The sequence below is a fragment of the Sciurus vulgaris genome (genome assembly GCF_902686455.1).
Source record: "Sciurus vulgaris genome assembly, chromosome: 15".
NCBI classification, from domain to species: domain Eukaryota; kingdom Metazoa; phylum Chordata; class Mammalia; order Rodentia; family Sciuridae; genus Sciurus; species Sciurus vulgaris.
The window spans coordinates 80,047,251-80,071,487 of NC_136476.1; the positions used below are offsets into that span (position 1 = coordinate 80,047,251).

Below are 24,237 nucleotides of genomic sequence, written 5' to 3' on the forward strand. Positions count from 1 at the left end.
TAACAGTGGTTACTTTTAAAAAGTGATAATACAAAATGTCACAGAATATTTATTGCATAAAACAGATTACAACAGTATTGCTGTATTCTAGTTTCCTTACCAAATATTTATTAAATGCCTACTATGAAAAAGGCATGCTGAATTCCTCATATCACTTACTTATGCAACTAAATTCTCAAAATAATAAAATAGGTAGGTGAAGTAACTCCCTATTATTGACAAGAAATCTGAGATCCAAAAAGTTAAGTGCCTTGCCTAAGTCAATTTAGTGGCCAAAGGGCCAAAATTAAACTCCAAACCACACATAAAGCCTGCACTTCTTATACTATACATGATGCTTTCCTATGGTCCCATATTCACTATATTTAATCAAAGCAATACACCACTTCTCTATATTCACAGCCAACAGTGTCTCATCACTCAACAAAGATACACTACAATTTGCTCTCCCTTGCCTGCTCCCAAAAGGAGCAAGCATCTTTCAACAAACCAGGTCAAGTGAAAGGAGAAATACAACTTCGAAATAGTTTTGTTGCATCAGCACAATCCAGAAACAATGAGATACTCTTTTTTTTTTTGTTTTTTGTTTTTTTTATTTTTTTGTACTGGAGATTGAACCCAGGGGCAATTAACCACTGAGTCACATCCCCAGTCCTTTTTATTTTTTATTTTGAGACAGGGTCTCGCTAATTTGCTTAAGACCTCACTAAGTTGCTGAGTCTGGCTTTGAACTTGCAGTACTCCTGCCTCAGCCTTCCAAGCTAATGACTGGTCACAATAAGACACTCTTATCCAGGGATAAAAATATGGATACAAACATTATTTACATATACACATACACACACACATATGACTTCTCTGAACACTGAAAAACGACACCATTTTAAATTATGGTTCAAAGCTACATTAAAAAAAAAAAAAAGGTGCAAGCAAAATTTGGGAAACCTGGCTCTATTAATACCAATCTCATCCCAAATCTCAGAGACAGAACCTCCAAAGAAAAGACAAAACCTTGCTCAAACATAAAGACCAAGAAAAACAGTCTACTGACTTCAGGTAATGAGAGGTGTGACAACATGTAACACAAACCAATGTAAATTCTACATTATTCTGACACTATTCCTCTGTACCAAATGCCTTAGTGAATTTGCATTGCAGAAATAAATGTGGCAAAAGACTTACTATCTCTTTTATCCTCATCCTTCAAGCCTCTAAAATGGGCCCCATTAATAATCTCATTTTACCAATTAAAAACAAGAAAAAACAAACTCTCTGGGTGCGAGCCTGTAAATCCAAGTGACTCAGGAGACTAAGGCAAGAGGATTACCAAGTTCCAGGCCAGCCTCAGCAACTTAGCAAGATCCTGTCTCAAAATTTTAAGAGGGCTTGGTATGTAGCTCAGTTACAGAGAGCCCCCTAGGTTTGACTGCAGAACCAAAACGCGCGCAGGCGCACACACACACACACACACACACACACACACACACACACGGGAAGAAAAAGGAGGGGGTGAGATGAGTTCAGGGAGGATTAGCTAACTCTCACAGTCTATTATCACACAGCTTATACATAGCTACATTTGGAGAAAGAAAAAAAAAAAAAGAACCTGAATAAAAAGGACTATACCTGAACTAGAACTTATGTTTTTAACCACACTACACTGAAGTGAAACCTTGTTCCAACAGAGAAGTTGAACATTCCAGAAACACAATAGAAATAATACTTTTATTTATATATATATATATATATATATATTTTTTTTTTTTTTTTTAGTTGTAGGTGGACACAATACCTTTATTTTATTTTTATGGGGTGCTGAGGATCAAACCCAGGGCCTCACAAGTGCCAGGCAAGCACTCTACCACTGAGCCACAACCCCAGCCCCAGAAACGTTATTTTTAATAGAGAGATAGACATGGGCACACATAGGCATATTCTCTTGGAGGCAGCACAGTACAGGCCTAGAATCATCAGCAATCCACTACTAACTTTACTGCCTAAACGCAAGTTATTTCAAATCCATGCCTTAGTTTGAACTACCTATAAAATGGACAGAATAATTCATCTCTAATGGACTGCAGGAAGAAAAAATACCCACATAAGTATGTGTGTGTGTGTGTGTGTGTGTGTGTATAGCAAAAAAAAAAAAAAAAAAAAAAAAAAAAACTCAACAATATTAAGTTATATCTAATCTCTTCCCTTGAACTTTGATCCACATCAATATGGTATTTCTTCCTTATCCATAGAGGAAACTTAAAGACCCCTAATGGATGCCTAAATCTGAGAACAGTACCAAATCCTACACATATGCTACTTTTTTTTTTATTTCCTCATTTTTCTTGGTGCAATATAGTTGTACATACTGATGGGATTTATTGTTACATGTTCATACATGCATATAATAATATAATTTGGCCAGTATCTCTCCCCAGCTTCCCCCCCCTCCCTCCACATCTCCCATCCCTTGGTTCCTTTCCTTTTCCGATCTCCATTTGATTTTTCGGATATCCAACCCCACCTTGTTTTTTCTTTTTCCTCCCTAGCTTCCATACATGAGAGAAAACACAACACTTAATCTTCTGACTTTGACTTATTTTGTTTAACATGATTCATTTTCCTGCAAAATGGCTTTCTTTATGGCTGAATAAAACCCCATTGTGTATATATACATTTTCTTTATCCATTCATCTGCTGATTGACACCTGTGCTGGTTCCATAGGTTGGCTATTGTGATTGTGTTGCTATAAACATGGGGTGCACGTATCACTGTAGTAAGATCACTTTAATTCTTCAGGGTAAATACTGAGAAGTGATATAGCTGGGTCATATGGTGGTTCCATGCCTAGTCTTTTGAAGAATTTCAATATTAATTTCCATTCAGTTATACTAATTTACAGTGTAAAAGTGTTCCTTTCTCTGCACATCCTCTCCAGCATTTAAGATTATTTGTATTCTCAATGACTGCCATTTTGACTGGTGTGAGATGAAATCTCAGTGTATTTTTGATTTGCATTTCCCTAATTACTAATGATATTTAACATTTTTTTCCTGTATGTGTTGGCCATTTTATATCTCTTCTTTTGAGAAGTGTCCGTTTAGTTCATTTGCCCATCTATTAAATGTGTTGATTTTGGGGGGTAAAGTTTTTTGAGTTCTAGATATTCTTGATATTAATCTTCTGTCAGAAGAGTAGCTAGCAAAGATTTTCTTCCATTCTGTGGGTTCTCTCTTCACATTCCTAATTGCTCCCTTTTGCTGTGCTACTACTGTTTTTTCTGTACATACATATCTACATACATACCTATAATAAAGTTTAATTTAAAAGTTAGGCAAAGTAAGAGATTAACAGGACAATTATAACAATACACTGTAAACATTATGTAAATGCAGTCTCTCTTTTCAAAGAGTGACAAATATTAGTATTTTTGGACTAGTTGACTATAGATAACTGAAACCATGGAAAGTAAAACCACATATGAGTATAGCAAGTATACACAAGAAAAATGATGATGATGATGACTGGAGGCAAGGGTGCACACTTGTAACCCCAGCAACCTGGAAGGCTGAGGTAGGAGTATCAAAGTTTAAAGCCAGCCTCGGCAACTTAGCAAGACTTTCTCTTAAAATAAAAAATAAAAATGGACTAGGAATGTAGCTCAGTGGTTAAGCACTCAGGGTTCAATCCCTGCTACTAAAAAAAAAAAAATAAGAAACAAGAAAGAAAAAGCACCAGGGATGTAATATGATGGCAGAGTGTCCCTGAGTTTAATCCCCAATACCCCCATCCCTCTAAAAAAAGAAAAAAAGAAAAATGCTGATGATGACATTGAGTAGTTATAGATTCTACTAGTACTATAATTGGGTTGTTCAAATTATTTTTTCAGTACTAGAGATTAACTGCAAAGGCTCATACATGCTATGCAAGTGAAGTGCTCTACCACTTCCTTAAACTGCATTAAATATTTTTTCCAATCATTCCATGTGTTACCTGGAAAGAAATCCCCAACTAAGAAAATCTCCTTTTCTTTCTAAATGCTACTTCCTCGCATAGTTGCAAACAGGATACAATTACAAATTTAGACCCTTAAGAGACCCAGCCTCAGAAATCTCATTTCAAGGGCTGGATGTGGTGGCACACACCTATAATTCCAGCAATCCAGGAGGCTGAAGCAAGAGGATCTCAGGTCCAAAGCCAGCCTAAACAACTCAGCGAGACCCTTACGCAACTTAGTGAGCCCCTGCCTCAAAATTTAAAAAATAATAAAAAGGACTGGGGATGTAGCTCAATGGTTAAACAACCCTGGTTCAATCCCCAGTACCAGGAAAAAAAAAAAAATGAAATCTCATTTCAAGATAAAATCATTCCAACTGACCTCGAGAATATCACCCAAACCCTCCACCACTTCATCAGTTTGCAAGTATTACAGGTGGTTGGCATACATTTTTATTTAAAGGGAAGTCCTTAGCACATTACATGAAAAATATCTGTTTTATTTGTATTATAAGGACCACAGCACCTGGACCAACTAAGTCATGTGTTAGACTCAACCTTCGGAATAGACACAGGAAAGTGTACCCTACTGGTGGGAAACCAAGCTTGAAAGATCATATAGACTTAGCAGGAAGAATGAAACAGGGGGTATCGCAATACCAGATCTTCAACTATACTACAAAGCAATAGTAACAAAAACGGCATGGTATTGGCACCAAAATAGACAGGTAGATCAATGGTACAGAATAGAGGACACGGACACAAACCCAAATAAATACAATTTTCTCATACTAGACAAAGGTGCCAAAAATATGCAATGGAGAAAAGATAGTCTCTTCAACAAATGGTGCTGGGAAAACTGGAAATCCATATGCAACAGAATGAAACTAAACCCCTATCTCTCACCCTGCACAAAACTCAACTCACAATGGATCAAGGACCTTGAAATCAGACCAGAGACCCTGCATCTTATAGAAGAAAAAGTAGGTCCACATATTCACCTTGTTGGCTTAGGATCAGACTTCCTTAACAGGACTCCCATAGCACAAGAAATAAAAGCAAGAATCAGTAACTGGGATAGATTCAAACTAAACAGTTTTCTCTCAGCAAAGGAAACTATCAGCAACGCGAAGACAGAGCCTACAGAGTGGGAGAATATCTTTGCCACTCATACTTCAGATAGAGCACTAATTTCCAGAATCTATAAAGAACTCAAAAAACTCTACCCCAAGAATACAAATAACCCAATCAACAAATGGGCTAAGGAAATGAACAGACATTTCACAGAAGAAGATGTGCAAGCAATCAACAGATATATGAAAAAATGTTCAACATCTTTAGTAATAAGAGAAATGCAAATCAAAAGTACACTAAGATTCCATCTCACCCCAATTAGAAAGGCGATTATCAAGAATACAAGCAACAATAGGTGTTGGAGAGGATGTGGGGAAAAAGGTACACTCATACATCGCTGGTGGGACTGCAAATTAGTGCAGCCACTCTGGAAAGCAGTGTGGAGATTCCTCAGAAAACTTGGAATGGACCTACCATTTGACCCAGCTATCCCACTCCTTGACCTATACCCAAAGGACTTAAAATCAGCACACTACAGAGATACAGCCACATCAATGTTCATAGCGGCTCAATTCACAATAGCCAGACTGTGGAACCAACCTAGATGCCCTTCAATTGATGAATGGATAAAGAAACTGTGGTATATATATACAATGGAATATTACTCAGCTATAAAGAATAATAAAATTATGGCATTTGCTGGCAAATGGATGAAATTGGAGAATATCATGCTAAGTGAGATAAGCCAATCTCAAAAATCCAAAAGAGGAATGATCTCACTGATAAGCAGATTATGACACTTAATGGGAGGTGGGAGGGGGACAAGAATGGAGGAAGGAGGGACTGTATAGAGGGAAAAGAGAGGTGAGAGGGGTGGGGGGGAAGGAAAAAAAATAATGGAATGAATCAAACATCATTACTCTATGTAAATATATGAATATGCAAATGGTATGCTGTTACTCCATGTACAAACAGAAACAACATGTATCCCATTTGTTTACAATAAAAAAAATTTAAAAAAAAAAAAAGATCATACAGACTACTTTGAACCCTTACCAAGATTAGTGTGAACAAAGAAAATCAGTGGAGAACAAAAGAACAAGCAAAGCCAGGATGAAAGAAATGGAGTCACTCTAGCCCATGATGTTCCAGTTCCAATTTAAAGCCAGTCCTTATGGAAGCCCGGCTGCATTTTGCTTCCTATCCTTCACTGTACAACACTTCTCTCCACCTCCAACCCTGCCTTCCTAAGCTTGTGTTAGTGAAACTTCAGTCACTGCATTCAAGAAAGCCATAAGAAGGACATCATTGCTTGGTACACTGAAGGGATACAAATAATTTTTTTAAAAAACAGAAACAAACCTTGATGTTAGATGGGCATTCCTATAGTTATAGTTCCCTCAACAGAGAGACCAAATTTCCCTTAATCCACTTATCAAGTAATTGTTCAGGAAATAAGTAGTATCTGATACAACATGACACTTTATTCTAATTTATCATCTAATAATTAAACATGCAAAGTTTATAAAGAAAGCAAAGCCCTGTAGTTCATATTGTTCCTTTAAATCAAATAATTTGGAATCCTGTGAAGAATTCCATTTACAGTATATTTCCTCATTCTTGTGCAAATACAATCTGTCTATCAACATATTAGCATTTCAATCGCCCTTGCTTTTTTCATAACTAGGAGAAGCAGTCTTCATTTATTCCTATTGAGCATCTACCACCTATGAATTATTTCTGAGGCTCAGCAGTAAAATAGAATTTAAATCCAAGTAAATGAGAAACTGAAACTATTTTCAAAACTAAATGCAGGACTTTGGTTCCAGTTACATACTCCCAAATACTATGAGTATGCTCTTCAATGACTAATTTACTTTAAGCTGAATTAAGTAATTAATTTACTTTTCTGAATTAAGTTGCTATAATAGTTGGAAATGGAAAACCACCCCAAGTTTTAAGAGCTGGCTTTTTTTTTTTTGACCCTTCTTATTTATTTATTTATTTTTAAGAATCCTGGATCAATTTATATTACTGGAGTAAATACATCCACTACTCAAAAAACTTTTTTTTCCCTAAGTCTCCTTTACGCATTTGTTTAAGGCACTGACCATAAATGGTGTAATTTGCCCTGGACATCATTAAAATGTAAAGTTAATGAGGATTCAGCTGAAAACAGAAGGAATGTAACCTATTTTCAGGCAAAAGTTCTAACACAGCAATCAGAAGAAAAAGCTCTTTGATGTTTCTTTGTCTCTTCTCATTAATTTTTTTTGTCTCAAAAAAAAAAAACTATTTAGACTTAAAAAAAAAAAAAGGCACCAAAGTTTAAACATGATAATTATAACAGAACTCCAATGAGGTCATTAGAATTTTTTTTATGAGCGAAATAAGAATCAGTCATATATACATGGGGATAACACCATCCACCTGGCAGAACTGTTAAAAGGCTTAGCTATTGAAGGCAAAGTATATAGCAGAATCACTGACACATAGAAGGTATTCGACATTATTCTCTTTTTGTATCTCTCTGGTCCCCAGGGACCTAGTACAGTGCTGATACAAAAATAGTACTCAAAGAGTAGCTATTATTATCTCATATGATGCATTCATTTTTCTATTGAAAAATTCACTACATTAACCCTAACCTTCTTTCTGAGATTTATGCAAGCCTCAGCACCTCCTGTCACTAGGCAGGTGGAGCATTATCCAAATAACCAGCATGGAGTAAACAGTCCCGAGTGACATTTTATCATGTGAAGTGTCTGCACAGGTATAAATATTATATCCTCTCTAGTTTTATTGCCTCATTTTACAATTATACTACTAAAGAGCAAAATAGTATGCAGAATGTTAAGTGGCATTCTGCTGCTTGGAATTTCTTCCCAAGGCTCCATTCAGAATAACAAATGTGGGAGCTATTTCATCTCTGCTCTATTGTGAAGAAAGTCATCACCTTTACTTGAATATATACAAGGATTTGCCTTTCTGCAACCCATTTTGTGCCAAGTGAAATCTTAAACCAAATGTGATAATTACCCGGAAGGTGTCATTTAGTAAGTATTATGTTGCTTTTCACAGAGACCTTACCCTATACTTGTTATTGTCATACAATTCCATAATCCTAGTAAACAAAGCCTACCTAATCAGCAATAAGTGGATCTATCCAAGATGATCTACGCTTAAAAGCCACAAGAATTAAGAATTCATTCTTCTTCACCCAAACAAAAAAATTGTAAATTCAATGAATTAAGCAGATTAAATGTTAAGAGACAGAATAATAAAAATTTCTCCAGCAATTTTCACTTTAAAGGCATTTTCACTGGTTCATTCTTTCCATAAATATTCATTAAGTCTTCTCAGTACTGAGCACTGGTCATATGGTGGTAAAGGAAATAGTAAGAGACCCCTACCTTCCCAGAGTTTAAAGTCCAGTAGAGAAGTTAAGGCAAACCAATAACCACACAAGCAACTCAATTATAAGCTACAGTAAATGCTAACAAGAGCAAGCAGTATTTGAGAACACATTTACCAAGAGCATCAGACAAGATTTCCCTGGGGATGGAATTTCTGAGATGAGATCTGAAAGAACAGAAGAACTAGTAAAGTGAAAATGATGTAGATGATGATAGTTGAGATGGAAAGAAACACCTAGGGGTTTTATTTGGGTTTTTGTTTGTTTTTGCAGTACTGGGGATTGAACCCAGGGGCCCTCTACCACTGAGCCACATCCCAAACCCTTTTTTGTTCTTTATCTTGAGACAGAGTCTTGCTAAGTAGCCCAAGCTGGCCTCAAACTTGTGATCCTCTTGCCCCAGCCTCCCAAGTCACTCAGATTACAGGTATGCACCTTGGGCCCAGTAGAAATAATCAGTTTTTAAAGACATTAGGGTAAATCAATCACATTTTTTTTCTGATACACCAAATATGAAGGGTTAGCAGGAAGGCAGATGACCAGGAAAAAGGCACAGAATTTTTTTTAACGTGAGGTACACTGGAAGGGGACCAGATTTTTCTTAAGGTTAATGGACACAGATATTTTGAATTTCAGATAACTTTGAGGCATCCCAACAGGTAGAGAGCTTAGAGATAAGGGCTCATATCACATGCATTTATTCAATATTTAATTCCTAAGAAACAATTTGTATCCAGTCCTATACTCCTCATTAAGAAAAAGGAGATGAACAAAATGCTGAGCTGCCCTTTTATTTATGTTTTTTGCTTGTTTGTTTTTTGAGGTACTGAGGACAGAACCCTGTGGTTGCTCTACCACTGAGCTACATCCCCAGCCCTTTTTATTTTGTATTTTGAGACAGAATCCCAATACATTGCCAAGGTTGGTCTCAAACCTGCAATCTTTCTGCCTCAGTCACTCAAATAACTGATATTGCAGGAGTGTATCACCACACCCATCTCTGAGCTACCCTTTTAAAACACAGACACAATGACAGAAGTGTAGAAGTTCACTGGAATTCAAAGAAAGGAGAAAGAATCTGCTTGGACAATCAGGGAAAAAAGGATGAAGAAAATTATCTCAAAGATAAATGACAATTCCTCAATTGCATTAAGAGAAAAGGTATTTCAGACAAAGGACCAGTATCTGAAAATAGCAGAAAATACTGTTCACAGTAGCTGTAGGTACAAAGTGTATGAGTGAGAGATAAAATAAACCATGAGGATCAAGGTTACATAAATAAAAAGTATTTTAAGAGAAGTCCATGAACAAATGCAAAGCAACAAATTAGATAAGTTAAATGAACAAATTCCTAGAAAACCTCAAACCACCAAAACTGAGTCAAGAAGAAGCAGAAATCTGAACAGACTTGCAACCAATAAAGAGATTTAATTACTAATTTGAAAATTTTCCACAACACAAAACACAAAAGACTTCACTGGTGAATTCTACCAAACACTAAAAGAATTAGTACCAATTCTTCATAAATTATTTCAGAAAGTAGAATAGAAAGGAAGAAAAATTTCCCAACTAATCCTATGAAGCCAATATTAAACTGATACTAAAAGCAAACTAACATATCACAAGAAAGTTACAGAAATTTAAAAAAATCATCAATAACCATACCAACAAAACAAATCTAGCAAAATATAAAAAGGATTATGTACCATGACCCTGTTAAGATTTATCCTAAGAAGTCAGGTGTGATAGCACATGCCTGTAATCCCAGCTCTGCAGGAGGCTGAGAAAGGTACATCAAAAGTTGGAAGACAACCTCAGCAACATAGTGAGACTCTATCTCAGAATAAAAACAATTAAAAAGGGCTGGGGATGTAGCCTGTAGTTGAGCACCCATGAGTTCAATCCCAGGTACCAAAATTAAAAAAAAAAAAAAATGTCCTAAGAATGCCAAGTTGATTTAACATCCAAAAACTAAAAGACTGATATAATAAACCATATCATGAGAATGAACAAAATCACATGATCACGGACACAGAAAAAGCATTTGACAAAGTCTAAATTCCTTTCATGATAAGAGCACTGAATAAATTAGGAATAGAAAGGAACTTCATCAATAAAAGGCATTTACAAAAATGTATATAGCTAAGCCAGGCACGGTGGCGCACGCCTATAATCCCAGTGGATGGGGAGGCTGAGGCAAGAGTTCAAAGTCAGCCTCAGCAACAGCCAGTTGCTAAGCAACTCAGTGAGACCCTGTCTCTAAATAAAACACAAAATAGGGCTGGGGATGTGGCTCAGTGGTCAAGTGCCCTTGAGCTCAATCCCCAGTACACACCCTCCAAAAAATGTATAGCTAATAATAATATGAATGATTCTCTTTAAGATGAGGAAGGCAAAGACATTTATTCCTGTCACATCTACTCAAAACTACACTGGAGGTTCTAGCCAGGATAATTAGGCAAGAAAAAGTTACTCAGAATGGAAAGAAAGAAGTAAAACTATCTCTATTTGTATCTCTATTTCTTTCTTTCTTTCTTTCTTTGGAGTGGGGAGGGTACCAGGAATTGGACTCAGGGACACTCAACCACTGAGCCACATCCCCAGACTTATTTTGTATTTTATTTGGAGATAGGGTCTCACCGAGTTGCTTAGCACCTCACTTTTTCTGAGTCTGGCTTTGAACTTGTGGTCCTCCTGCCTCAGCCTCCCGAACTGCTGGGATTACAGGCATGCACCACCACACCCAGCTGTATCTCTATGTATTAATACATAATCTTATATAAAGGAAATTCTAAGAGTGTCACTAAAAAATTATTAGAGCTAGTAAACTAGTTCAGCACAATTGTAGAATAAAAGATCAATATATAAAAACTGTATTTCCATACACTACCAATGAACAATATAAAAAAAGGATTTTAATTCTAACTAAAATAACATCAAAATGAATAAGATAAATGTAAAACAAACTTAACAAGAAAATTGCAAAACTTATACCCTGAAAACTATAAAAAATATTATGGGGAAAAAGTAAACATTACATAAACAAATGGAAAGACATTCCATGTTAATGGATTGGAAAACTTAATATTAAGGTGGCAATGCTCCCCAAGGGATCTACACATCCAATTATTCCTATCAAAATCCTAGCCAAACACCCAGTGGATCACCAAACCAGTCCACAATCACAGGGAGACACACCGCCTGACATCTGCAGGCTGTAAGAATCAGGGACTTGGCAAGGGCTACAAGTTTCACCACACTATTGGTGATTCTCGCCACGTAGCTCAGAGAAGGCGCAATACTCTCCAGCTCCACTGTTACCGCCAATGTAAGTATGATGTTTGTAAAGTTCATACCTAATAAACAATTTAGGACAGTCATGTCTGCTTAAAGGTGTTATTTGTCTGTTAAAACTAGTCTGCAGATTATTTCATGAATGCTTTGTCAAATTATGGAAGTTAAAGTGCAATAATGTTTGAAGACATTAAATGATGGTGTATCTTGTTTCTAATACAATAAACTTTGTCTTGCTTTATCTTATTAGGGAGTTATATGTCAATGTTTAAAATATGCTATGTGGTATAATAGGTGTCAAATAAATTCTTTAAAAGAGGGAAAAAAAAAAAAATCCCAGCCAACTTTTTTTTTTTTTCTGAGAGAAGTATCTTTTTTTTAATTTTTTTTTTTTATTTTTTGATTCATTGTACAAAAATGGGTACAACTTTTCATTTCTCTGGTTGTACATGAAGTAGAGTCACACTGTTTGTGTAATCGTATGTACATAGGGTAATGATGTTCGTCTCATTCCATTATCTTTTCTTCCCTCTTCCTCTCTCCCCCAATTTCCCTCTACACAATCCATCCTTCCTCCATTCCTCCCTTACCCCCAACCCCTCCCCGCCAACTTCTTAGAAAACATTGACAAACTGATTCTAAAATTCACATGGAAATAAGTCAAATAAGCTTGAAAATAACAAAATTCATACACTCAATTTCCAAATTAACTACAAAGCTACAGTAATCAAGACAGTATAGGACTAGTGTAAAGATATGAATAGGGTTGAGAGCCCAGAAAAAAAAAATATTGACAATTATAAATTTTAAATTTCAATTGGTTTTTTAACAAAGGAGCCAAAACAATTCAATGGTGAAAGAACAGCCTTTCAACAAATGGTTCTAGGATAACTGGATATCCACGCGCAATAGACTGCAGTTAGAATCCTTCTTCCCAACATACACAAAAATCAACTCAAAATGTTACCCAAATGTAAAACTTACAAAAATCTTCGGAGAAAACATAGTCTTCATAAGTTTAGGATGAGCAATAGTTTCTCAGATACAACAACAAAGCACACACAACAACAACAAAAAGATAAATAGGACTTACTTAAAATTTAAAACATTTGTGCTTCAGATGGCACTATTAGGAAAAGGAAAAGTCAGTCTCCAGAATGGAAGATCATAATTGCAAACCATTTCTCTGAAAGAGACTTGTATCCAGGACATATAAAAAATGCCTACAATTCAGTAAAGATCTCTTACAACTAGATAAGGGCAGGGGGACCCAATCAATAAATTGCAAAAGAGTTGAAGAGGTATTTCTCCGAAGGAAGATAAGCAAATGCTCAATAAGTACATGAAAAGATGCTCTACACATTGGTATCAGAAATATGCAAGTCAAAATTACAGTGGGATACCACTTCATGTCCACTAGGATGGATATAATAAAAAAGGATAATAGCAAGCAAGCCCTGAAAGGACATGGAGAAATTGCAAACCTCATATATTGGTAGTGGAAATATAAAATGGAGCAACTGTTATGGAAAGCTTTGGCAGTTTCTCAAAAAACTAAAAACAGAATTACCATATGATCGAACAATTCCTTTAGGTGTATATCCGAAGGAATTGAAAGGAGGAACTCAAACAGATTCCAAACAATAAATGACATTTTGTTCACTGCAGCATTGTTTTAGTTTTTTGCTGCTGAGAACAAGATACCAGACAAGAACAATTTAGAGTGTGGAATGTTTATTTTGGCTCACAGTTCCATAGGTTTAGTCCACTGTGGGCCAACCCCATTACTCTCAGCCAAGTTGAAACAGAACATCATGACAGAAGGGCATGGTAGAGGAGAAAGGTGGTGCAGGCCAAGAAGCAGAGACAGGGAGGGGGAAGGAGCTACACCAATCCTTATAGGGCATACCTCCACTGACTCACCTCCTCCAGCCACACCCCACCTGCCTACAGTTACCACCCAGATCATTTCACTAGGATGGACTGGTTAGGTTACAATTCTCACAATCCAATCATTTCAACTCTGAACATTCCTGCATTAACATAGGAGTTTTGGGGGTCACCTCATATCCAAACCACAACAAGCATTACTCACCATTGCCAAAAGTGGACACAATTCAAGTTTCCACCAACAAAGGTGTAAACAATATTCAGTATGTACAGACAGTGAGTTATTATTTAGCCATAAAACAAAATGAAATTCTGATACATGCTAAATGGTTAAACCTTGAAAACATTAAGTGAAATACACCAGACATGAAAAGACAAATATTGCATGATTCCATTGCCATATGAAGAACCTAGAATAGGCAGATCCGTAGAAACAGAAAGATTAGATTGGATTTACCAGGGGTATGGGTAAAAGGGGAAATAAGTTATTGCTAAATGATTATTAAAGTTTTATCTGGGGTGATGAAAAAGTTTTGGGAATAGTGATAATGGATGCTCAACATGTGAATATAATTAATGCCACTGAGTTATACACTTATGAATGGTTAAAATGGCAACCTGTGAGATACACACACACGCGCACACACACACACACACACACACAATCTCCACAATCTTATAATTCAAATAAATTAATATACCAAAACCACTGAATTGTGTTCTTTAACAGGACAAAGTACATGATATGTGAATTCTTTCTTAATAAAGCTGTTGAAAAATAATTAGAAATAATAATTAAACACAATAATTAAAAACAAAATTGATGGTAATTAGATACAGATGAAGACGGAACTAAAAGAAACTAAAAGTCATGCTATGATTTGAATATGGTTTGAGTATATCTCATAAAGGTTCACCTGCTAGATGCTTGGTCCCAGGTATGGCAGTGTTGGGAGGTGGTAAATCTTCAAGAGGTGAGGCCTAATGTAAAGTAATTAGGTCACAGGGACTTTGCCCCTAGAGGTAATGAGTCTCTCAGGGTGAATCAGTTCCCTTAGGGTAAGCTGGCTCCTGAATCTCTCTGGCTCCCAGTCTCACATGTGATATCTTTTCCATGAACTACTAGCATTGTATTGCCATCAGCCATCATGAGGCCAAACAGATGGATATTGAACTTTCAGTTTCCAAAACTGTGATCTAAATAAGCCTCTTTTCTCAGCTTCAGGTCTTTTGTTAAAGCAACAAAAACAGACCATGATAAGTAGTCCCTCAAACACTTGTTTAAATTAATAAGTATATGAAAAAAAGTCCAGTTTGTAGTGGATTCATCCAAAATATGCAGATAGATGTAACATCACATTCCCAGAGTACTTCTAAGAGAATCCTCAGTTAAAAATTTAGGAATGTTAAGCAATTAAAAACTAGAATGTCAGACTGGGGTTGTCACTCAGGGTAAGTAGAGCTCTTAGCATGTATGAGGCACTAGGTTCGATTTTCAGCACTGCATGTAAATAAATAAATAAAATAAAGGTCCATTGACAATAAAAATATAAAAATAAAGGAAGAATGCCCACCTTAAAGACCACAGCAATATACGGAATGAAACTCAGGACACTGCTTGAAAATAATTGCCCTAAAAACCTGCATTCTAATAGCCTAACAGCACAAAAACATTGGCTGATAAGAGTGAAACTGATTTTTTTTAAAAACTTTCAAAAGATAATTTTTTCATTGCATATTTCATTGTAAATAAGCACCCATGTTGGGTTATCAAAAGGGAAAGTAGAGTTGACTCCCCAGTATTGTGCAAAAGAAGAAGGAGGGAAAAAATATTTCATTTAAACCAACAAGTTCTAATAAGTTCACTGTGCTAACACTTGGGTTTTAGGAAAACATCTTTCTACGAAGTGTCTTAAGAGATTTCTTTTTTTGACACAGTAAGGGCCCAAAGACCACCAGGATCTCACTAGGGTAGCCTCAGGAAACATCTTTCTATAAGATGCCACCTTATCATGAGAGGCTACTGTCCTCTCACTGGGCTGGAACACTTCTATAGGATTAAGAAGCACTTCTTTTAGATAATTATTACAACACACCAAAATGATTCTTCTAAGATATTGTCGTGGAAAAATAATTATTAAATATATATGATCACCTTTAGATAATCACTTGTATTGTCAGAGCTTATAATTTGCAAGAAAAGAGAAAGCTTGAGTAAAACATTGAGTAGTGCTAACTGAGGCAGATGAAAGGGCTTGCAAATCAATTTTTAATTTGTTACATTACCTCAATTTGAACATGATCATTCTTAGCACTTTTCTGCCTACAAATCAACATTCCTGGTCTCTCCTAACAGATGGCAAGCAGAGAACATTGATTCCAGCCTTCAGCCAATTCTGCTACCCAGGAACTAGAGACTGTTCCTGAAAACCAACTGCAACCTTTGTAGGGAACTACCACACATATATATTATAGGGCCCACAGACTTAATTTGCCTCAGATCTTTAAAAAATAATAATAAAAAAATACACCCTGCCTCAGAACATGGTGGGGGGGGGGGGAGCACTTGATTCAATCAACTTCAGGAAATGGCTAGCTGTCCAAATGCCCTCTTCTGTCTCTTGGTCAAGCATATCCCTTATCAGCTAACTAGATAGCACTGGGCACTGTCATAGCCTGTTTGTAAGCACTGTGGTAATAAATGCAGCAGGAAAGAAAGAGAAGAAAGCAAAGCAATTCTTAATATACCCTAAATCTCTTTTCTACCTTGCTAGGAAAACCAAGAAGTCACTAGAGAGTCTCCAAAATTAAATGTAACCATAGGTAAAACTCTAGCCTAAAAATCATAATTATAACCTCCCATTTTTTGTAATGGGACTCACAAACAATTTATAACTACATTGTCTTGCTTATTTGGACACAACAAATTCCGCTTAATGAGAAATTCTATAACACAGAAATATTTTTCAAATGTCTCTTCCTTTAGCTACCTATTAAATATGAATATTCTTTAGTGAAGAATTCAAGCAACAAGGTTCCCACTCTCAAGAATAAAAAGGACAGTAATAATAAAATATGCAGCGGAGGAAAGAGGATTTAACCAAGTGTGTGAGAGACAGTGGATGAGGGAGGTAAGGGTAAACAGAGAAATGGAAGGACTAAAAAAGGCCTTCTAAAAGAAGTGGCATCTCATCTTAGTCTTGGTGGACAATGGAAGTAAACCAGGAAAAAAGAGGAGATGAGCAGGAGAAAAAGGATGATATAGAAAGCAGAAAGACCAGCTACTAAGATGTGAATGCAAAGGAGAATGAAGTGACTCAGAGCACAAAGTCAAAGGGTAGAGACAGGGGAGAGGAGATGTCAGTCAGGTCATGAAGGACCTTGAGTTCCGTGCTAAAAGGTTGCATACTACACTGTAGATAATGGCAGGCATCACCAGGGTTAAGCAGAAGACTGGAATGACAACATGATATTTATCACAAATACCATTCTGACAGCAGGACAGAAAATGGCTCCAGCCAAGGAAGCCAATGAAGTAGCAGTTATTCAAGGAAGAATTAGAAGAGTCAGAACTAAGGCAAAGGCAATGGAGTCTAATGTCAAAAGAAAACAAACATAGGAAAGAAATAAAGAAATTAGACTTCCCTATCTCTTCCTGACAACTTAATCCTGAAATCAAGACACACATCCACACTTGGTGAGAAATAGTCAGTGTTCCAGAGTCGGGTAAGGACAGCATTTACATGGGAAGGCTTGGCAACGTGGGGAGTCAGAGTTAAGGAGGATGTCCATGCTGTTAGGGGCAATCTAGCATAAAGCAACAGAACCTGAAAGTGACAAAAGTACCCTCACAGGAGAGTGAGCTAGTCAGGGGGAATCAAAGCCCCAGAAGGGGAGAAGTGGACATCCATTCATGAGGGGTAGCTGCCTAGATGGGGTGTCAGAGTCAAAACAGTTTGAGAAGAGTATGCACATTAACAGACAACCTGGTGTGAGGTGTCAGAGCCCTGGAGCAAGGTAAGGGGGCTTTTTATGCAGGAGTCACCTAATAGAGTCAGACCCCGAGCAGGATGAGGTGGGGAACAATTTAGAAGAGGGTGTCAGTCATGCACAGGGTATCAAAACCCAGGGTGAAGAAGGTAGGAACACTGAAGGACCAGCATAGCATGGTTTGACAAAACCCAAGTTGGACAAGGCATCCTGGTAGGAACGGCAGAGTAGTGTAGAGTAACGGAGCCCACTAAGGGTATGGAGGCCATCCATGGGGAAGGAATTAATCAAATAACAACCATTAAGGATAGTGAGATTCAGGGATTATTGCTGCTGGAAAAGAAAGTAACAAATATTCAAAGGGAAAAAAACTAGAATGAATCTTGTAGTATTGGTTGAAATTAGATGTGAACTCATGCTTTTCCATATACAGAAAGAGAGATGTAAATATATGTATGTCCACATATACAGCAAATGCTCTCTGGTTCTGTCCACTGAAAAGGCCTAGGAGCAGAAACACCACAATAGAAATAAGCACATAAAACATCCAAATTTGGGCCTTTAAACTGTATTCTACATTAAAAGGAATCAGGGCTCCTTGGAGAAATGGCAGATTTCGAGGCTAAGGAAAAGAAACAGAACATCTTGTGCCAGAAAGCAAAGAAGTATCTAAAGAATGATGAGGACAGATGAAAAGAACACGAGTCCCTTCAAACTGGCTCCTACTGATCAAAGATGGAACAAACTGAATACTACAATTTATTCAAATAGTAACTTGAACAATTCCATAAGTCTTTATTTAAAAAGAAAATGAGTCCAAAATCAAATAAACAAATAAATAAAATGAAAGTTTAATGAGGAATTGAGCATTTACATAATTTCAAGCACTTTTCCCCTAAAACACTTATTAATTACAAAGGGGTAAGTGAAGAATAACTTTTCCACAGAAAGCATGGGCACACACTGCCTTAACAAAGTGATCATAGAATTAATGGGACAGATTGAAATTGTGCATTATCTGATATAATAAGAAGAAAGTGAAGTTCAGAAAACTGAAGCACACTTCTGAAAGTACTGCTTCTGTGATATTCCTGCCAAAGATGCTTACCTTAAATCTAATGATAAGGAAACATCAGACACCCAAATTGGGGCTTGTAATCTTCAAAGGTCAAGGTCATGAAAGTTAAGGGAAGACTGAGAACTGCCACTGACTGAGGGAGACTAAAGAGACATAAATGCAATTTGAAATTTTGAACTGGCTTAAAGAATGTTGCTGGAACAACTGGCAAAGCTCTGAGAAGTAGATGGCAGTATGTCTTCATTTTGATGATTGCATCATGGTTATGCAGGAGAATATCTTGTTTGCCATAGAAACCATATGACCCACATATTTGAGGGTCAGGTTAAGAATTTATTCTCAAATGGAGTGGAGTGGGGGGCAGTTCTTTGTAGCATAATTAACTTTTCTATGAGATATTTAAATGTTTTTAAAGCTTGCTAAAAACATGAAAAAATATTCAGGTTTAATTAGACATAGGGTGAAAGTCTAGGATGACTTTCAGGATTTTGACACAAGCAAGCAATGGTTTAGGATTGGCTGTTCCGAATTTTTTTCTTTTTTGGGAGACCAGTATGGGGTAGGGGAGGGAGTTGGTGGGTGTGCATGTGTGTAATTCAATTTGAGGTGCCTGTGGGGCATCCAGGATCAGCTACCGGCAGAGCAAAGGATTCAGGTCTAACAATTAGAGTCTAGGTCAAAGATGTAGGCTGAGCAACTGGCAATGTGTAAGTGATAGACAACAACAGACAACTAAGATCACACTAAGAGTTTATACTCCACCACATCCCATAAACAACTTGAGATCACTTTCAAAACTACAAACAAATAAAAATTTTAAAAATACACATGAAAACCAAGGAAGTAAGAACAAAAGGAAAATAAAAGAAGGAAAAAAACAACATTAGGGATAATAATAGCATATAAAAATACACACAAAAATAATAGCATACCAGAAAAGTCATCTGTAGCTTACACAGCTGGGAGGCAAATATGGTCCTAAGGTTCTAGAAAGTTACCCAAGGAGAATATACATTGTAGCAGAACTTTTTTTTTTTTGGTCCCAGGGACTGAACCCAGAGATGCTTAAACATTGAGTCACATCCCCAGCTCTTTTTATTTTTTATTTTGAGATAGTAGGGTCTCACTAAGTTGCTGAGGTTGGTTTTGAACTTGCGATCCTCCTGTCTCAGGGTCCCAAGTCACTGGGATCGTAGTGGAGCATTTAAACACTGCATTTGAATATCCATGTAACATGTAGGATGTGTTCCTCTGCTAGCACTTACTAACAGTATAACCTGACATTTTCTACATGAAAGAAAACAAGGGTATGTTATTTTCTATGTTATATCAAAAGAGGTGTATGCTTTAAATTACATAAATGAAACCGTTCTGATGTTCTGTTTGTCATTAAAACACAAATATGTATCTATGACAGCTTTCTCTTCACTTATAGGACCTGTAATAAATTTTGGGTCTTAGCAGTAATATTTGCATAGTGTTTATAGTTTGAGAAGCATTTGTTTTCTATACATTATTTCATTCAGTCCTCACACCATCTTGTGTGACAAGCAAGACAGGTATAGACTTAATTTTATGGATTAGCAAATAGGTTCAGGGAGGTTAAATTACTTATCCAAAATTACATGGTTAATAAGTAGGATTCAGAGCAAATATTCAGTTTCCTGACTCCACAGTTCACTCATTCATTTATTCATCTATCCATTCAAATATTTATTGACAGCATCTCAGAAAACATTGACCATTCTGTATATTTTTGCTGTGAACAGTAAATAAAAGAACACAGAACACATCTCAGAAAGTACAAAGCTATACAAATGTTAGCAATTTTCAAAGCATCATCATTACATTTCCCATGTTAAAGATATTAACTTTTTATATTTTTCAAATATGATATGGAAATAGAAAACATGCATGAAAATTTTTTGGAACATGTTGGAAAATGCATATTTAGGAGGAGGGCGGGTGGCTAAGATGAAGCTGGATAGGTAGGAGATGGATCATGGAAGACCTCATTCCTCCTGCAGATGAACTTGATTTCAGCTTGGGGCAATATTGGACAATGTAAAGTCCTAGGGAGGGGAATACTGTGGTCTCCACTGTCTTTTTAAAAGATATCTCAAATGACAACATTAAATATGGTTGTGAAGGAAAGAAAAAAGACCAGTTAGGAGGCTATGGTAGTCAGCGAGGAAAGAGAAACATACCTGAGCTATGTCAGAGTGGCCCCTTAACTTTATGCTCATTTTAATATGCAGCTCTATGTTGTCTCTGATCTCTGTAGGCCTTGGAGAAACTGAGGTAGTCCAATAAGCCCTCAGAATAAATTTTAAACAACCCATACAATACTGTAAGGACAAGTAAAAAACTAAATCAGTATCCTCTCTGGGACTTTGTTTCCACAATGGAGTTAAGGTATAATTACTATTCTTATTAATCTACAGGGAGCCTACTTTAAAGTCATTAGTTCATTGTTTCTTTTTAATCTGAATGACTCACTGTAATTAAAGTTTTTATCAGTTACAGAATTCTCCATAGTGAGATAGAACAGCTGACTTCACATGCATTATGCTTTAAGCAAAAACTAACACTCATTAACAAGATTACCTGTTGTGATTAAATAAATACAAACTGTTTGCAAAGTTTGTAAATGAGCACAACAGCATAAAAGTAAAACTTACCACTTAGCACAAACCTTATTTTCTTAACTCTTCTAGTCCATGGAGGAAAAGAGCAAACCCTAATTTTGCACATCACCCATTTCCCCAGTGCATTGCCTAATAAACATTTATACTTCACTTTCTGCTACTTTAGTTTACTCAACTGTATCTGCTAATAATGCCTAAGCATGTGGAACCAAACAGGAGTACATAAAAGCAAACCTGCATCCTCTGCTTTACGGAGCTCTGCACCACACTTAAGAGTTTCTAATAATGTACTGGGTCATAATAGTTGTACATATTGTGAAATCTCAAGATGGCTCTTTTGTGGAAAACATATTAATTACATTTATTAAAAAAGCTCTTAAATCTTTAATAAAGGCTGCAATTTATTTATGGAGCCATGAAAAGTCTACAAAGGGTATCAGTGATGATGCTAGAAAAGGGGAAAGAGTTTCATCTGGTCTTAAACTGCAAAGTTCATGTCTAATTTGACTGTTAAGAGTCAGACCACATACTCTTTATTAAACTTGGAAGAGATCCTAAAGGTAGTCCAGTCCTAAGTCTACTCCCTGCTTTCAAGGTAAAAATCCCACGTGAGACCCTGACCAATGCCTATACAGTCTATTCTGCCATCTCCATTTACTTAAGAAAAATTCTCCTTCAAATATTCAAGTTTCAATTTGGCTGTTAATTTCAATCTGCAGTTAAAAGGCACTAGCTGTCAGTCAGATCTCTCACCCAGTTCCCTCCTGAAAAGAAAAACTGACAGATCACAGGAGCTTTCTTTTGTAAACCAATTCTGGAACTTTCATGCTTCTTATTTGTTAGGTTAAAGGTTAAATTGCTGACCTGTGCCCTCCTGCTTAGCGGCCTTCCCCTTTTTCTGTAAAGCTTTATTTTGGGGCTGTATTTACATGGATTAGTCCCTTTTCACGCTAAGAAGGAATCTGTTCACAGCCAAAGCCTTAGTTCTGGTTGTACAAAAAGCAGCCACAATTATTCACCACCAGACAATGACCATATTGTGGATTTACAAAAAACCCACCCCAGCCATGGAAAGATCTGTTCTTGCTGCACAAAACAATAGAAGAAAAATCTTATCAAGCATTCAAGAGAAAGCAAACAAAGCAAGCCCACTGTGAACTTGATGAAGATGTCAAGCTCCTTTAAAATATATATATATAAATCAACAAAGAGGGGTTTTCTTGTAAAGTCTTGGGAGTGAGACTTTTTCTACTCTTGAGTTTCCCTTTCTGGTTAAACACAGTCAGGAGCAGCAGACATTGACAACCAAGACCAGCAAATGCTGCCATTTTCTAAGCACACTTACAAACACTTTTTTTAAATGCACAATGCCAGGAAACTCTCCTCTCCAAATACACCCAGTGCAAATGCCAAGCAAAGCATTTTCAAGCTAGTATCACACTATACAAGCTCTTTTAGCAAAATCAAAATTCTTGTCCCATCCTCTAAGGAACAAACATAGGTTACCTCCCCAAGCCCGAACTTACTCATACATAATAAAATTTTTTTTCTTTAATTTAAAAGGCCATTGGGCTAATTAAACCACAGCCCCAACAAGTTTTCTTCATCTGACACCCATGAAGTATTATTCACATCCTGTCTATTTTGGGGTGGGTCTGAATGTCAATTCCTAGCCATAGAAACAAACTTTACCAAGAACATTTTATGTTTATAAGGTGAGGGTTTCACAGCTGCTTGCAAAAGCAAATTCCAGCCCTAGGTCTAGGCCACAGCTGTCCAACAAACTTCAGAACAAATTCAAAGAATTCCCCTGTCAACAAGTCCTTAGGTAGATGACTCCTATTCTCTTTAGTCTAATATGACTTAAATCCTCCATCAGCAGAAATGTTCCTCAAGTCATATAAAAAAGTAAATGAGCAATAGAAGCTGTCATTTTCAACATAAGAATATCTAAAACTTTACTTTTTTAAAGTAATAGTACTTTAATCATCATAGAGCAAAATACTAATTAACACAGTTAATACATTTTTTTTGTTCTCCAAAAAATGGCTCACTATAATGTTTCTTACAGATTTTGAACTAAAAAAAACTTTTCATCTGTAATATAGCTTATCTTTGACACAACCCTTCTCAGCCCTCTGTCCCACTACCTTCCTCTACACACACACATACAGCATCACCAAAAAGATTTGGTCACAAAAGTCCACAAAGGTAAACATAGTAACATTTATCTTATTTCAGAAAAAGCTGAATTTGCATGTATAATAATAGGGAGCTATATGATTAAACTGTAAACTCTGGTGCAGCCTCAAAAACTGAAGAAAATGTTTTATAATAAATATTAAGGTCTTGCTTTTTCTCATTTAAACTACACACCAACTGCAACAGTGTCAAATGAAAATATTCAAAACTTAGAATATTCGAAACTCAGAAATGTGGTGGAGGTAACTATATTCTCTCTCTTTCCAAACTTTCTGCAATATTTTGTCTTTTTATAGTATTTTCAGTGTAACAGTAAATTGTGTGAAAATGAGACAATTCTGGCCAATGGCTTTACTTACAAGACAATGTAATACAACAATTACAGAAAATATTTCTACATACAGCCAAGGTGCAATCCCAGAAGTTGGCTTACTTTGAATTACAAAATTTATGATCCCCCAAGAAAATTAAGATGGCACTACAAGGACCAGAACACAAAGTAGGAAGTACTTAAACTCCTCACCAACTTCTAGGAGGAACGAGATTAGGGCACAAGCTACACTCAGAGTCGATTCAAATGTAAATGTTCTGCTTCCTCTCAAACAATGATAAACTCCCTCAGAGTTAATAGTTTCTCCCTAAGAGATTCATCTCT

General features: G+C 36.5%; 1 protein-coding gene and 1 long non-coding RNA gene across 18 annotated transcripts in view; one reads left to right on the forward strand and one right to left on the reverse strand.

Annotated features, from left to right (window-relative positions):
* The window catches only part of LOC306645778, a 548,414-nt gene that overhangs the window by 520,088 nt on the left and 4,089 nt on the right, over window positions 1-24,237 (forward strand). The gene's annotated exons all lie outside the window — the stretch shown is intronic.
* The window catches only part of DENND1A (DENN domain containing 1A), a 512,257-nt gene that overhangs the window by 426,612 nt on the left and 61,408 nt on the right, over window positions 1-24,237 (reverse strand). The gene's annotated exons all lie outside the window — the stretch shown is intronic.